The sequence below is a fragment of the Pteropus medius genome, unplaced genomic scaffold (assembly GCF_902729225.1).
Source record: "Pteropus medius unplaced genomic scaffold, Ma_sr-lr_union100, whole genome shotgun sequence".
NCBI classification, from domain to species: domain Eukaryota; kingdom Metazoa; phylum Chordata; class Mammalia; order Chiroptera; family Pteropodidae; genus Pteropus; species Pteropus medius.
This window is the reverse complement of record NW_024356333.1, coordinates 637,206-651,426: the sequence shown is the minus strand read 5'-3', so window position 1 is coordinate 651,426 and position 14,221 is coordinate 637,206. Positions and strand designations below refer to the sequence as shown.

The window sequence follows — 14,221 nt, the reverse complement described above, 5'->3', positions numbered from 1 at the left end:
CAGATATCTTTTTGAGACACTGATTCAGTTTTCTTCTAATGCCCAGAAATGGAATTGTTGGCTCAGATGGTAGTTCCATTTTTCATTTTTTGAGGAGCTCCCGTGCTGTTTTCCACAAACATTGTAAGCGGCTGCGCTAACATACAATCCCACCAATGGGGGCCCTTTTCTCCACATCCTCTTAACGATCATTAAGTCTTGTCTTTTCGATAACAGCCATCCCACCAGGTGAGGTGATCCTGTCTTTGTGGTTTTGGTTTGCATCTCCTGGGTAAGGAGTGACGAGCCGGTGCATTTTCATGTGCCTGTTGGCCACGTGTATGTCTTTGGAAAAGTGTGTTTCGTTCCTCTGCCCATTTTTTAATTGAATTGTTTGAGATTTTTTGCTATTGGGTTATATGAGCTCTTTATTGAAATGTAAAGCCTTTATTCAGACTTTAGTGTCACACCACAAAGGTACAATCCGCAGAGCCCGAGCTGCTAAAACGACAGTCAGAAATTAAGATTTCCTATTTCTGTGTAAATTTTTATTTTGCCCTCTGCTATGACAGGCACATGCAGTAGAAAATGAGAAAATTGTTGACGATTTAAAATATAGAAATATTAATGCAACGTTCAGAGAAAATACTCCTGCTTGCCTTTCTGTTACGTTTTACTTCATTTTCTATGATATTACAAATTCATTAGGTATGATTGCTTTTCTCCACTCTCCCGCATTTTATTTTCTCTGTGTTATATTTCTCACTGGTTTATTCCAAACCCCTCATCATATATTTCTCACCCATTTCTTAATTTCTTTGCCCGTGGTTTCTACTTTTCCATCTGTTTCTATGGGTTCTCATTACAACGAGTAATTAATCTTTGCCTTTTATTTCATCTACGGCTTCTTCAAATACCTGCTTGACTTGATTCCTTTCCGTCTTGGATAAGTTTACTGTTCCTCGCAGTTTCAGGAAGATAATTCCCTATTTCCTCCCCCAAATCTGGATTTCCATTTCATAAATTAAATTTCTCTTCTTTCATTGTTTCGCTCTCTACCGATTTCTTCAGCTTTTTACTTTCATAAAATGTTTCCTCTTCTGTCATCTCCTGAGCCCTCGTACGCTTATTTTGGACTTAATCAAATAATAGGCTTCTAGAAGTGCTGATAGTTAAAACTTGCCCCTCGTTCTGCATAAACAGTGGAGGTTCCTGGAAGTGAATGTAACTGTGCTTCTAACCATCATGGGGTTCAGTGAATTTCATTCTATTTGAACATTTAGTAAGTGGCTCGCCCGCGTTAAGTACTGCCCAATACCAGAATGCAACTGGGGCAACAGGCAAGGAACCCCTATCAGGCAAACTTGCCGTTTTGAGATGTTAGAAATGAGATGGAAGGTAGCTGGGAAAGACAAGGATCTCACGCTATTAGAGACAGCAACTGACAAGTGACACCTGGTAGCAGCAGATCAGCTGAATGAATGAACGAATGAATGAATGAGGCCATTCTGAAACCTCATGGAATGGTGTGGGACAGTGCAAGTGCCCCGTCAGATCTCCCTGCGCGGGGTGTGCCTCACTAAGCACCTATCTCTGGAATCCCCCACCACGCCCCTGGGCAGGGAATTAGGGCCCCAGCAGTCAGGTCAGCCTGGCCTCAACCCCCTCAGACCTGCAGACCTTCTAGGCACTCCGCCCCTCAGAGCTCCCTTCCCCGGGGGCAGATCTGTTTGCTTCCTCATTCTGTCCTCTCTCTTCTCTCATAGATACTCCTCCTTTAAACCTCGCCCAGGACACCCCTGTCTTGGTAGCTGTTTATCAGAGGAACTGAAGGAACATGGGAGGTTAAGCCATGAATATAATATCACTCTGAAATAGGGTGTCTCTCTCATGCTAGATCAGCCCTCCTGTGAGACCGACTTCCCTCTTCTGAAAGTCATTCAAGGAAAGATAACTTTCATTTTATAACTGACTACCACACCCTGCCTCAGGCCCCAACGGCCACGCCCTCCTCCACTCCCTAAAGGTGGAGGGAGGGCCACACCTGAACTGCACTCGACACCTTCCCCACCCACTTCACTTAAGGAGCGCGTGGGCACGCGCAGGCGTGGGCACAAACACTCATTTTGCTCGTTCTCAGGTGTTATTATTCATTTCTAGGAGACAAGTAAACTTATCCTTTGAATGTACTCTTCCTTTCTCTTAATAAGGCATTATTACTATATTAACAATAAAATAAAATGCCTAGCACAAGAATAGCATTTGAGTTACTTTCCAAGCCCTTAGTAGAGCCATTATCTCTGATCCACATAACAACCCGGAGTGTAGACAGGGCCAGTGTCATCAGCCCCGCTTCCCAGAGGAAGGAACCGAGACTGGCCCAACCCCTGCAGGTGCCAGTTTCCCAGTCTGTCCTATGGAGGCCTGAGTGTTCTGACCTGTAAGTCCTCCTCCACCTCTAAAATGGCATTTCCATGATTTCCATGATTTGTCTGAAATCCTAAAGCTAGTACTTAGTGGTAGATGAGGGACCTGAGATGAATGCCTTTTGGTGCCAGGCTAATTCTCCCACCCCGTGTTCTCCGTGCTGCCAACGGCATGGTAACCCTTGCTAGCCGTCCCCACTTGCCATGCACTGTGCTAATTACGTAAGGGGCACTGTTGGGTACCCACTGAGCATCCATCCCCACCCCGTCTGGAAGTACTCAGACTGGTTCCACACACGCTTATCAGGAGCCAACCCCTCACTTGCTCCGAGGAGATGCTCTGGTTGGTTTAACCTGATTGGCACGGTCCATCCTCCTGGTCACGGTCACTGTTGGAGTGGTCACCTAGGCCCATACGGTCCAACCGGGGTGACCAGGAGGATCCTGGCCTGGAACGCAGGACCAGACGGGCACTCCCACTGAACATAAATTAGGAAGCCCTGGCTTTACTGCTCCCGGCAGCCTCTCTGTGGCCCCGAGGGGAAGCCACAGAGTTCTGGTTTTGGCGGATAGTTGTCGATACCCCTGAAACCATGAACAAACGGCACAGGCGAAGGCAGATGAGGTCATCGAGACCCAGACAGTTACCGGCCTCCGCCTGCTAGGGTCGGCTAGCACTAGATTTCAGTTTTTCAGCAACAGATCTGGGTTCTCTCGGCCTCAGCAGGTAGAGAGGACGCATGCCCGTGCAAAGACTCCTGGAAAAGATGAGGCTGTTCCAGCTGCTGAACAGAAGCCCCAGGAGAATGTGACAGGGAGGAAGGGGAAACGAGAAGGGGCTTCCTTCTGCTCTGCTTTACTGCCCAAGGTGGAACTGATGGCAGCAGCCCGGCTGGGCATGATGGTGACACCGAACAGGAACTCTGTCCCTTCCCCCACCCAACCTTCAGAAAGCACCGCATCAGTGACTGCCCTGGAGGAAGGAGCCACACCCTGCCAAATATCTGTCCACCTGGGGTCAGGGTGCGGGCGAGGTGGTGACAACATGCTGGAAACTGCCGGAAAGGAGGCGGGCAGAGGGTGGCCTGGGGCGACGAGCCTTCTTCCCTCACTCTCCTGGTCAGAGGAGAGCCAGAAACAAAGCTCACAAGTCCAAGAAACAAAATACTTACAAAGAGAACAGCTATTTCCCCAACTCTCTTACTTAGAGGTGTGTCTATTGGACCTTGACAGAACCAAACCTGAAGGACAGTTTGGTCAGTCCGTCTGATCACAGCTAAGGCACCATTCATGGATTCAGCGAGGGCTTCCTGAATCTGAGATACAGCTCTGAAGAAACACAGAAAAGGCCCCTCGTCCAGGAGCTCACATGTTAATGGTGCAGGCAGGGAGAAGGGGAACAGATGATAACAAGTAAATAAACAAGATGATTTCAGACTGAAGGAGATAACAAGGTGATATGACAGAAAATAACTGTCTTGGTCCGGTGGGAGGGATCCTACTTTAGACATGGGGGTCAGAAATGCCTCCCAGGGGAGGCATATGAGCTAAGCCATGTGAGAAGTCTGAAGGAAAGCTGATCCAGACAGGTCGCCACAGCGAATGCGAAAACACTGTGAGAAACTGCTTGGCAGAAAGACGGTCAGTGTATCCAGAGAGGCCTCGGAAATCCTGGGGGGCAGGGCCTTGGGGGCCGCGGTGGGGGCTTTGTCAGGACCCGGCCATAGGTGGGAACATGCCTATGCGTCTGCTCTTCCGCATCCCGGTAGGGAGCGGGGAAGGACTCTCCTGCCAAGGTACCTCTTCAGGAGAGGTTTAAGTTTGAGATCGCCCCCTTTAATGACTTTGAAAAAGCCTGAGTTTCCTCATGTGAATAACCTAGAGTTTTCTTTTCTTTTTTTGAAGCCCAAACACTTGCGTGGGGATTGGCTCCAAACCTCCGCCTTACCGAAAAGCATTTACAAAACTAGCACAAATTTAAAACCACAGTTTAACTTGTTAGAAGAACAATACTGCCTAAACCATTGATATGAGTAATTTCCCCAGGAAAAAATGATTCTATTGCTGGGATAATCAACTTCGTCATTGCAGTCTCACTTGGTCCTTTAAGAACTCAATCTTGATCCTAGGTCCGGGTCGATGTGGGCACCCCAGTTCATTTTTCATTTCAAAAACCCAAAGCAATAACCATCTTAACTGGGTATTTATCATGTTTATGCCTGCTGCCTCTCTGGTTATGCTGGGAGGTCCATTCCCCTTGGCCGAATTCAAGGAAGCAGGCCAGGAAGGCCACGAAGGGAGGCAGGGAACTCAGGAGAGGGGCCGAGAAAGGGTGAAGGGCCAAGGACCTTGCAGACTAGACACCGGGAGCAGACCTGGAGAAGGCATTCGCTGCCTCTTATTTCAGGGAAGAAAGGAAGTTACGAAGTGGCGCAAAGAGGAAAGAAGCAGGAGACAAGCGTGTGGGCAGCGGTGGATACCCAGCCTCAGGCTCAGGTAGAGCAGGGGAGGCGGGGTGCAGCCAGGCTCGGGGGCTCTGGCTCCCGAGCGGCGGAAGCAGAGCATGAAAAGGGACAGAGGGAAGACAGTAAGCACTGGGAGCAGAGACGAGGCGAGCGACATGAGCAAAACCAAGTCTATGGCCACGCCACGCTGAACACGCCTGATCCCGTCTGATCTCGGAAGCTAAGCAGGGTCGGGCCGGTCAGTCCTTGGATGGGAGACCACCTAGGAAGACCTGGTGCTGTGGCGTAAAAAAAAAAAAGGAGTGGGGAGCAAAACCAAGACAAGCGGCTGCAGAGCCCGCAGGAATCACCAGCCCTCGGAGAGGGCAGCCCCAGGCGGTCCCGAGAGGAACTGTGAGGGGCAAGGAGCCGGGCCAATGGGAGGCCGAGGCGGAGGCGAGAGGGCCAATGGGAGGCCGAGGCGGGGTGCCAGGCAGAGAGACCAATGAGAGGAAGAGTCGGCAGAGGCGAGAGGACCAATGGGAGGCCCAGGCGGGGAGAGCGGGTGGCCGCGGGGCCCGGAGCCCGGGCAGGGGACCCGGAAGACGGTGGGGGCGGGGAGCCGGGCTGACAACCTGTCAAATCCACTCTGGGACGAACGAGGTCACGCGCCTCCGCGGGCCAGAGCGCCCCCGCCCCGCCAGGCCCGGCGAGCGGCCCGCGGGCCCGGCCAGGCTGCTTCCTCTTCCTGCCGGCGTGGGGGCGGGGCGCGCGGCCCGGACACCTGCCTCCGGCGCCTGGCGTCGCACGCCGCCCGCTCGGGCGCTTGGCGCGGTCTCTCTCCGCCAGCCAGGCGCGGCCCTCCGCAGCCGAGGCCGCCCTCGCGCCGCTCCTCAGGAGGGATGGGGACGCGGCGTCGCGGCCCGCGTTTGCGGAAGCCGCCGCCGGCGCACTACTTGGCGCGGAAGGACCCCGGGCGGCGGAGGGATTCCCGTGGCCGCCGCCCGCTCGCCCGCCCCCACGCGGCGGGAGCCCGGGGGCGAGCGCGAGCTCCTCCCGCCCGTGCCGGCGCGCGTCTTCCCCGTACCTGTCCCCACGGCAGCCGCTTCCAGGCGGGGCGGCGAAGCGAGCGCCTCGCGGGAGGGCGGCACGAGTGCGGGCCCGGGTTGCGCGTGCGCCCGACGCGCTCCCGCGGCGCTCTGCCCTCGGCTTTCCTGCTTCCCCCCCAGGCCGCGCGCCCGCTGCTCCGTACCTGCTCGAATCCAGGTCTCCAAAATGGGTGTTGATGCGCAAGCTCTAAAGCAACACCTATTCATGTGTCGACTACTCTTCGTCGTTATTCCTCCGTGCACACTGGTTAGGACTTTTCCTAAAAGTGGACAGTAAATGTAATGTTTTAGTTTTTACTACGTGGCCATTCAAATTATGTTACCCCCCTCACCCGGAACAAGGTGATATGCACTGGAACAATGACCAACTGCTCTATTACCAAGTTGTATAAGATTTACCGGTAAAATGTAGATTATAAAAGCGAAAAATTTAAAGCTAAATTTAAATTTCTGACAATAGTAATTGAAATTTCTTTGCACTATTACAGGGAAATGGGACAAATATTTCATTTTCATTCAAGTAACATTTAAAAAATTTCTTGAATATATGCAAGTATTGTGCTCAAACATTTGCATGTTTAGATGCAAAGCATTGTGCTCATTTTTATTACTTTACCAAATGCGTATTTCATCAGTAAAAGAATTTTGAAGTCCAGCCTTTAAATGCATTTTAACAGATTGGGAAGAAAATATACTATGTCATCTATGTACGGAATGTATAGATGTAAATTTTTTTATGAGAAATTTATGAGAAACATGGCCATCAAGAAAGAAAACTCTGGATAAAGTTTTAAAAAATCAAAATATCCTTTACATTCAACACACACGAGCTTACTCATTAAAAGTAGTATTATAATAGTTGAACTACCATAATCATTACCCATAATATAGTATTAGTATTATCAATAAAAGATTGGGATAGATGTCCAACCTTTTAAATAAAGATTAAAATCTAACAAAAGAACACAAGACCGTACGAATGTTTTATTACAGCTAATTCCTTACTGCCAGCTACTTTTCCGAAGGGAGCAGCTGTCCTTTGTTTTAACCAATAGGCAACCCAACAGTGTTAGAAGCTCTTAGCTCTCACCGGGGATATAAAAAAAGTAATACTTTTCTTGTTCCAAAGGTTCTGTTATCAATTCCCACTGTAAGGGTGTTTTTGTTTTTTGGTTTTGGGGTTTTTTTTTTTTTTGGTCATCCTCTTAATACTAAGAAGACAATAAAACCAGATGTGTTTTTCTTCGACAAATAAACCACGAGACTATCAATAATTGCAAGTCAACATAAGAATGAATTGTATATCCGTGTACAAAAATTGCATGCTGGAATTCAGCCACTAAATATATTACCTTAATAAATAAAACTAGAGATTTTAAAATTTAAAGTACAATACTAAAACAATCCTCTTGCTACTTTTGGATATATTTTCACTCCTTTAACAAAGGGTAGAAAATAGCAATTCTTAAAATGAGTGTTTTGATATATGTCACATCTTTTTTTTAACTGCTGTTTTCATAAGAAAGCTAACTCCATTTCTCCCCTCAAATACAAAAATCAGAAACATTCTGCCTTATTTCTTCTGTTGTATCCCTTGCTAGCAAATTCTTTTGGGATAGATGAGAAATTACTTTTATAAATGGAGTTACTCTTTTGCTTGAACACTTCATGTATAATTCCTTCCTAAGGAGGATTTGTACAATTCCCTACCAAAATTTCTTGGCATAGTTTCATTTCTCGGGTGGTAGGAAGAGACTGGAAGGAAGAGGAGGCAACTTCTTCACTTTTGGGGGGAGGAGAGAGGGGGACTTTACCCACGGTAAAGACATCTTCATGGCAGCTCAGCCTGGGCTCTGTCATTAGAAATTCAGCGAAGACCAAAAGGGGTAAAAGATTCTGTGAATGCGAAATAAGTGCACCTCGAGTCAGAGGTTGCAAACCAGTGGTTTACAGAAGTGTTTTGTTCGCCTTTCGCAATATTTAGACATTTGCAAATTAGTTTCCAAGATTTTAAAAATGGGAGACTTCAGAAAAAAAATACAGAATTGCTTCTGTTGAAAATCAGACAGATGCGGCTGCTGTAGATGACCAGCTGCCGCCCCCTTCAGACAGGTGTGCACTGTTTATACTGGCCTTAACGTGATCATTTATTTTAGCCATCTAGCCACGGGATGAACCTGTGTTTGGAATACCTGCTCTAGGTTATGTAAAATTGTGAAAGACTTCATCACAGAGAGGTTAGACTTAGGAAGAAGAAACAATCTTAGGTTTTTATTCCAAATAAATATGATGAGCTCAGAAATGGAAAGTTATCGCAACGCTGTATGGTGACTACACAGACCCCATCGTTTCTCAGGCCGTTCTCGCACAGGGAATGGTCAGGTTGTAGCAATGCGAAAATTTGAATATGAAATGGAAATAATGTTTTTGTGCTATATTTTCCACTTAGAAAGTCATCGCCTTGATTCAAATGAGTATCACTGGAAGCCTGGGCTAATACAACCTAGGAATAGTAGCAACTGTGAAAGACTGTACAGAAAGAAGGGATTCCCCAAAAGGCAACAGAATAACAAAGATGATGATGATGATGATGATGATGATGATGATGGTGGTGGTGGTGGTGGTGGTGATGGTGATGATGACGACGATGATGGTGATATCTTGACATTGAGCAACAATTATGTGCTGGACATTGTTTCAAGTGCTTTATCTGAACTGTCACATTATTCTATTTTAGTTTCCTATTTGCTGTCTCACCTTTTCTTCTTGCAGCTGCCTTGAACCCTCTAAAACCCCGGCATGAGGTGAGTGCTGTAATTTGCTGTACCTCAGGTAGCACTAACCTTTGGCCATTATTTGTCCTAAAAGCACCCAGATATTCTGTCTCTCTTGCCTTCCCCCGACTATACCCTAAGCTTGTCCTCTCTTGGGCCTCATCCTGTCATGGTCAGTGTGTCTTTTCCTATTGGCATCAGACTTCTCACCTCAGCAAGAAATATGCCCCAACTAGGACAGAGAAGGGAGAGAATCAGCCAAGACTGAGGCAACAAATGTGGAAGGAAGAAAAAGAGATGAGAGAGAGAAATAAGACAGACAGCACTGAGGACAGAGACATGGAGACAGACAGAGCCACTGCTCACGCTCTCCTCCCCGGTCAAGATCAGCATCAAAATCAACAACAAGCCCAATGAGAAACCACCACACTAGAAAAGGTTCCAAGTGTGTATTCAGGTGGAGTATGGGTGTGATGACCTTTGGGAGTGTGAAGCAGACCAACTGTGCAAAGTTATGTTCAGGTAGAGTCCAGATACATTTTAAACAGACGTGGTCTTTGATACATTTATTTAATATTGAAACAAGATTTACTTTAAATAAACTAGGAAAGTTTAAATAAAACGTGTACCTTTATGTAATAGAATGTTTATAAAAGTTTAAGTAAGATGGCCCAATACCATATTACATGAAGAAAAATAAAAAAAATAAATATAAAAACATATTGAGAAGTTAAAATATTGTTTCTGATTATTTTTGATTCTGATTTTTTAATTGATGGGAGTGTTAGAAAAATGTACTGCTTAAAAGGCTAGAATATAACAAAATAATAGTTGTTCTGAATTTCCAAAAATTTTCTAGCGGTCATAAAGTATTTATATAATCAAAAAAGATAAAATAAGGACGGGTTGGGGGGGGGTGGCTAAAAATCAAGCTGAGGATATATTAGAGAATTAGTTCCACGAAAGAAACTAACAGCTACAGAAGTTGCCATTTCCGGATTTCAAAAATGTTTTCCAATGACCTAAAGGGGACCGGGCAAGAGAGGACAGATGGCTGAGCAGGCCCTACTCCCAGAGCTAGAAAGGCACTTGCCGAGCTGGTCTCATATCTGTGACGTCAGCTTTCAGCAGAGAGGGGTGGCGTATAATATTTCCCCCTACTGCAGCTCTTAAAGCCTGTCGGTCCCCCACGTCCTTTGAGCGAGAATAAGTACATGATCTCGAGCCTCTAATAAAAGGTGTGTTAGTCTACTCAGGCTGCCGGAACAAAGTACCCAACGTGGGGTGGCTTAAAAGAGCAGAAATTTATTTTCTCACAATTCTGGGGCCAGAAGTCTTAGATCAAGGTCTCTGCTGGGTTTGTTTTGCCTGAGGTCGTCCTCCTGGACTTGTGGATGGCTGCCTTCTTGACGTGTCCTCCCGAGGTCTTTCCTCTGTGTGTTTCTGTGTCCTAATCTTATAAGGACACTAGTGTTATTGGATTAAGACCCAACCATATGACCTCATTTTAACTCGATTCCTTTTTAAAAACCCTACCTTCAAATACAGTCACGCTCTGAAGTACTAGAGTTTAGGACTTTGACATGAACTTTGGGGTGACGCAATGTAGCCCATGACAGAAAGTGAGGGGCTGCCTGGAGAAGGCGACTCTCTGAGTGCGGCAATACTTATTTGGTGATTGCCCTTGAATCAGAAAGGTGGATATTAGCTTAGCAGGGTAAGAAGGGGTGTGACTAGAAAGAGGAAAGAAGGAATGGTTTGGGTTAGCTGTGTTTTTAGAAACTTTTGGCCACTTTTCTCTATTTAAATTTTATAGGATTGAAGAAAACTATTTTAAGGTCTACCTCTCGATAGGACTTTCCACTGATTATTAGAAGTGAGGAAGGTAAGATCATAGCGGATCTGTTATATATTCTACTGAGGTTTTTTATTATATATATTTTTTTCTTATGAGATTTAAATTATATCATGCCTACCTAGGGGACCTACTTGAAAATAAATTGATACCACCAGCCAACAATTGCTTTTAATGTCTGCATGCCTGACTGCAAACTGACACTATGCATCCTAAGACATTTCCTGTATTCATTCTATTAAAGGATGAGGTAGAGTCTTAGGAAGGTGAAATAAAAAAATGAAGACAAGCGTAGCGATAACGAACAACCACACAAAACAAATTCCAAGCCGCCTAGGCTTTTTCTGCAGTAAGAGAATTTTGAATTTCAGCCAAAGGATTCTCCATTTCCTTTCGTAGTAGGCCCCAGTCCCTTTCTGAAAAAGTGACAAATAATATAATGAACGAATAATATCACCATATTTTCCCTCCGTAGGGAAAAACCTGAGTGCGCAAGCAACAGTCTCTTCCTTGTTTCAATATTAAATTGCTTAGTTGGACTAAAGCAAACCTTAGAAAAAAAAGAAGCAAAGTACTCAGCATCCATATTGGTTAGTATAAACTCAGAGGAAACCAATCAGCATAAACAAAGAACACTGAGCCAACTCTGACTTTCTCTTCTACTGAAATTCTCTTCATCTGGGCTTCATGGGAATCAGAGTTCGGGGACGCCCTGAGGCACAGAAAGCTACATGCTCCTGGGGGCTGAATATGTCCCTTCCAAAGTCATGTGTTGAAGCCCAAACCTCCAATGAGGCTGAATCTGGAGACGGGCCTTTGGGAGGTAGGTAACGAGGTTAAGTGAGGGCATGGGGTAGAGCCCTGGTCCTATAGGATTAGTGTCCTTACAAGAAGAGACGCCAGAGAGCTCACTCTGTCCCTGCCACATGAGGACTCGGCAAGAATACAGCCTTCTGAAAGCCAGGAGGTGAGTTGTCATGTGAAACCTAACGGCCTTCCTAGACTCCATACTGTGAGAAATAAATATCTCGCTGAAGCCACAGGGTCTGTGGCGTGGTGGCCCCAGCTGGCTGCCACAAGTGACCTGTCTAAACGCCTGTCTCTGCTTCACCCTCTGGTCTTACCCTGAATTACCTCCTCATTACCTCTTTTCTAAAGAAATGGCACCCAACCCACCCTGGCTAATGAGCCCCGTCCCTTTCTCTGTCAGAGCACTTTTTATTTTATTATTTTATCTATCTATCTATCTATCTATCTATCTATCTATCTATCTATCTATCTATCTATCTGTTTATTTAGTTAGTTATTTTTAGGAGAGGCAACCCTTGGCTGACCTCACAGATTGCAAGGAGCTTGTCAGCTTACAATCCCTTATTTATTTATTTTTTTTACGCCTACAGCACCTGGTCTTCCTAGGTGGTCTCCCATCCAAGTACTAACCAGGCCTGACCCTGCTTAGCTTCCGAGATCAGACGGGATCGGGCACGTTCAGGGTGGCGTGGCCGGAGACCAGAGCACTTTTTAAAATGAGCTCATCCCAGTCTGTATTTATTCTGCTTATTCACTTACTGTTGATCGTCACCCACACTAGAACGAAGGATTCGTGAAGCAGGGACACCCGCTCCCCTTGCCCTCGGTCGTGTCCCTGCTGCGGAGCGGAAGCCTGGCCCACGGCGGGCAGAACAGGTAAGTGTTCTCTCCCTACAGCTGGGCCGGTTATGGGCCTGGGGACTTTTTTAGGTTTCCAGTCACAATGAAGGATATTTATTGAGTGAAGACAACGGGAAATATTTGTAACGTAGACCAGGTAGTTATCCTATTAATTCAGTAAGTCAAGGGCATCTTGAATCGGTTCTCTATCCCATTCAGAACAGACTCAGACTAGGTAGAAAAGAGAAGCTGCTCAGAGACTGGTCAGAGGTCCCGCCTGTTACAAGATGACAGAGGTGGGCCAGCAGCGTGTGGCAGTTCACTGTTCCTTACGAAAAGGGTCCTGAGCTTGGATCCAGGACATTTGTTGTCCAATCTGGATTTCACTGAAGCCGGTTGTGTGACCTTAGGCTAATCGCTTAGTGCTTTTCACACTTCAATTTTTCTCAAGGCTAGGGTGGGAGTGGGGATGCTTTAAACAAGACAACAGTGTTTTAAATCTTATAACATTGAATCCGCATGGAATAAAAGTCTGTCAGTATGAGCCACTACTGAGATCGGAGCCTTTTTATCTGGGTCCCAGAGAAAGAGCACAAATGTCCCTTTGGACGACAGGTGGATCAGACACTCGTCCTACGTGGTGCTTTTCGTGGCTGCATCCACGTCAGCCCTGGACAAAACTGACACTCTTGTCTTTTTCGGCTGTGACCGGCTCCACTCACAATCTCTACAGAGGCGGAGTTGGCTCTTACAACCCCAAAGTGCCAAAAGGTGCTCTTCACCCCGCTGGAGGGTGGACAGGCGGCAAGGAGATGTCCTTCTCCTTGGTCAAGGATCACACATGCCCCTCAGAAACTCCACTACCAGAAAACTGATAAAAGCCACAAAGAAATCACTTTGTAAAGAGAATGATGGCAGACTATGATGCCTGCCTGGCCACGCCCTCCAACCCAGTAATCGGGGATTTGGCAGAGAAGGGGACTGGACCGGGTTCCGTGAGGGTTAGAACTTGCAGGCCAATGTTTTCTCACACAGAAGTGAATTCTTATCTCCATGGTCAAGCCCAAGAACTTGCCAGACTTCCTCTTACTCTCCTTCTGAGAGGCTAATTAGTTCCACTTGATTCATAGCCCTTCCTGGCCAGGGTACCTGGCGATCTCCACGGTGAACCCCGCACCTATAGCAAATAGGACTTTTTCGAAGGGATGATGTAATATAAAGGGAAAGCAAACCCAGACAGAACCGAAAGTGGTCCAGGTTGGGCATTTAATTATTTAAGTGTAAAACTCACCACTTTCTACTTCTCCTAACATACAAATACATATCCTCAAAAGGAGAGGGCAGTAAACGAAGGGAGGATAGAAGGGAGGGAGGGAGTTCAGTTAAAATGGCCCGTTCCTTGAGTCTCTACCTGTCAGCATCCCTGAGGTTCTAGCACTGGCCCGTATTCATCTCTCTCTCTGTCCCCTGGAATAATTTTTGACTGACTGCTTGCCAAATTCCCAACCTACTTTCACACAACACTCAGAACAGCCATTTCCAATGATCACCTCTACACCGAAAATTCTGAAAACTGCGTTTCTAATTTAACCTCCTCAACAAGGCCTAGACTTCGCTTCTGATATTTACTGGGCCCTTCACCTGGAAGTGCCACCAACACCAGGACCCACTGGGTCCTATTTCCTCCCAAACTAACATCGCCTATGTTCTCTATTCCTGTTCACGACTGGACAGTTCTGGTCATCTAGGCTCTCGGTAGGTTGGTCTCAACTCAGGTGTACTCTGGAATGGCCTGGGAGCGGGGGTGGAGAAATCTTATCAAAAAATGCACAGGCCTCACCCTAGAATGGACCTCACCCCAGATCAACTATTCGGGAATCTGCGGAGGTGAGATCTAGCCAACAGCCTTTGTAAAGCTCTCCCCCGCCCCCGCCACCCCCGGCATGGTTCAAATAGTCAGTGGAGGTGGAGAACCACTTATCCA

General features: G+C 46.7%; 1 protein-coding gene, 1 non-coding gene and 1 pseudogene across 11 annotated transcripts in view; 1 reads left to right on the top strand and 2 right to left on the bottom strand.

Moving 5' to 3' along the window:
- XRCC2 (X-ray repair cross complementing 2) overlaps positions 1 to 14,221 on the bottom strand; it is a 128,855-nt gene that overhangs the window by 14,181 nt on the left and 100,453 nt on the right. For all 10 annotated transcript variants that reach the window (XR_005652462.1, XR_005652463.1, XR_005652469.1 and 7 more), the window contains one exon: positions 6,102 to 6,218. The gene's annotated coding sequence lies outside the window, so the exon portion shown is untranslated. The remainder of the gene's footprint in view (positions 1 to 6,101; positions 6,219 to 14,221) is intronic.
- Positions 5,040 to 5,157, top strand: LOC120601586 (uncharacterized; annotated as a pseudogene).
- Positions 11,979 to 12,097, bottom strand: LOC120601551 (5S ribosomal RNA). Its single transcript, XR_005652479.1, has one exon. It is a non-coding gene; the product is annotated as a 5S ribosomal RNA (ribosomal RNA).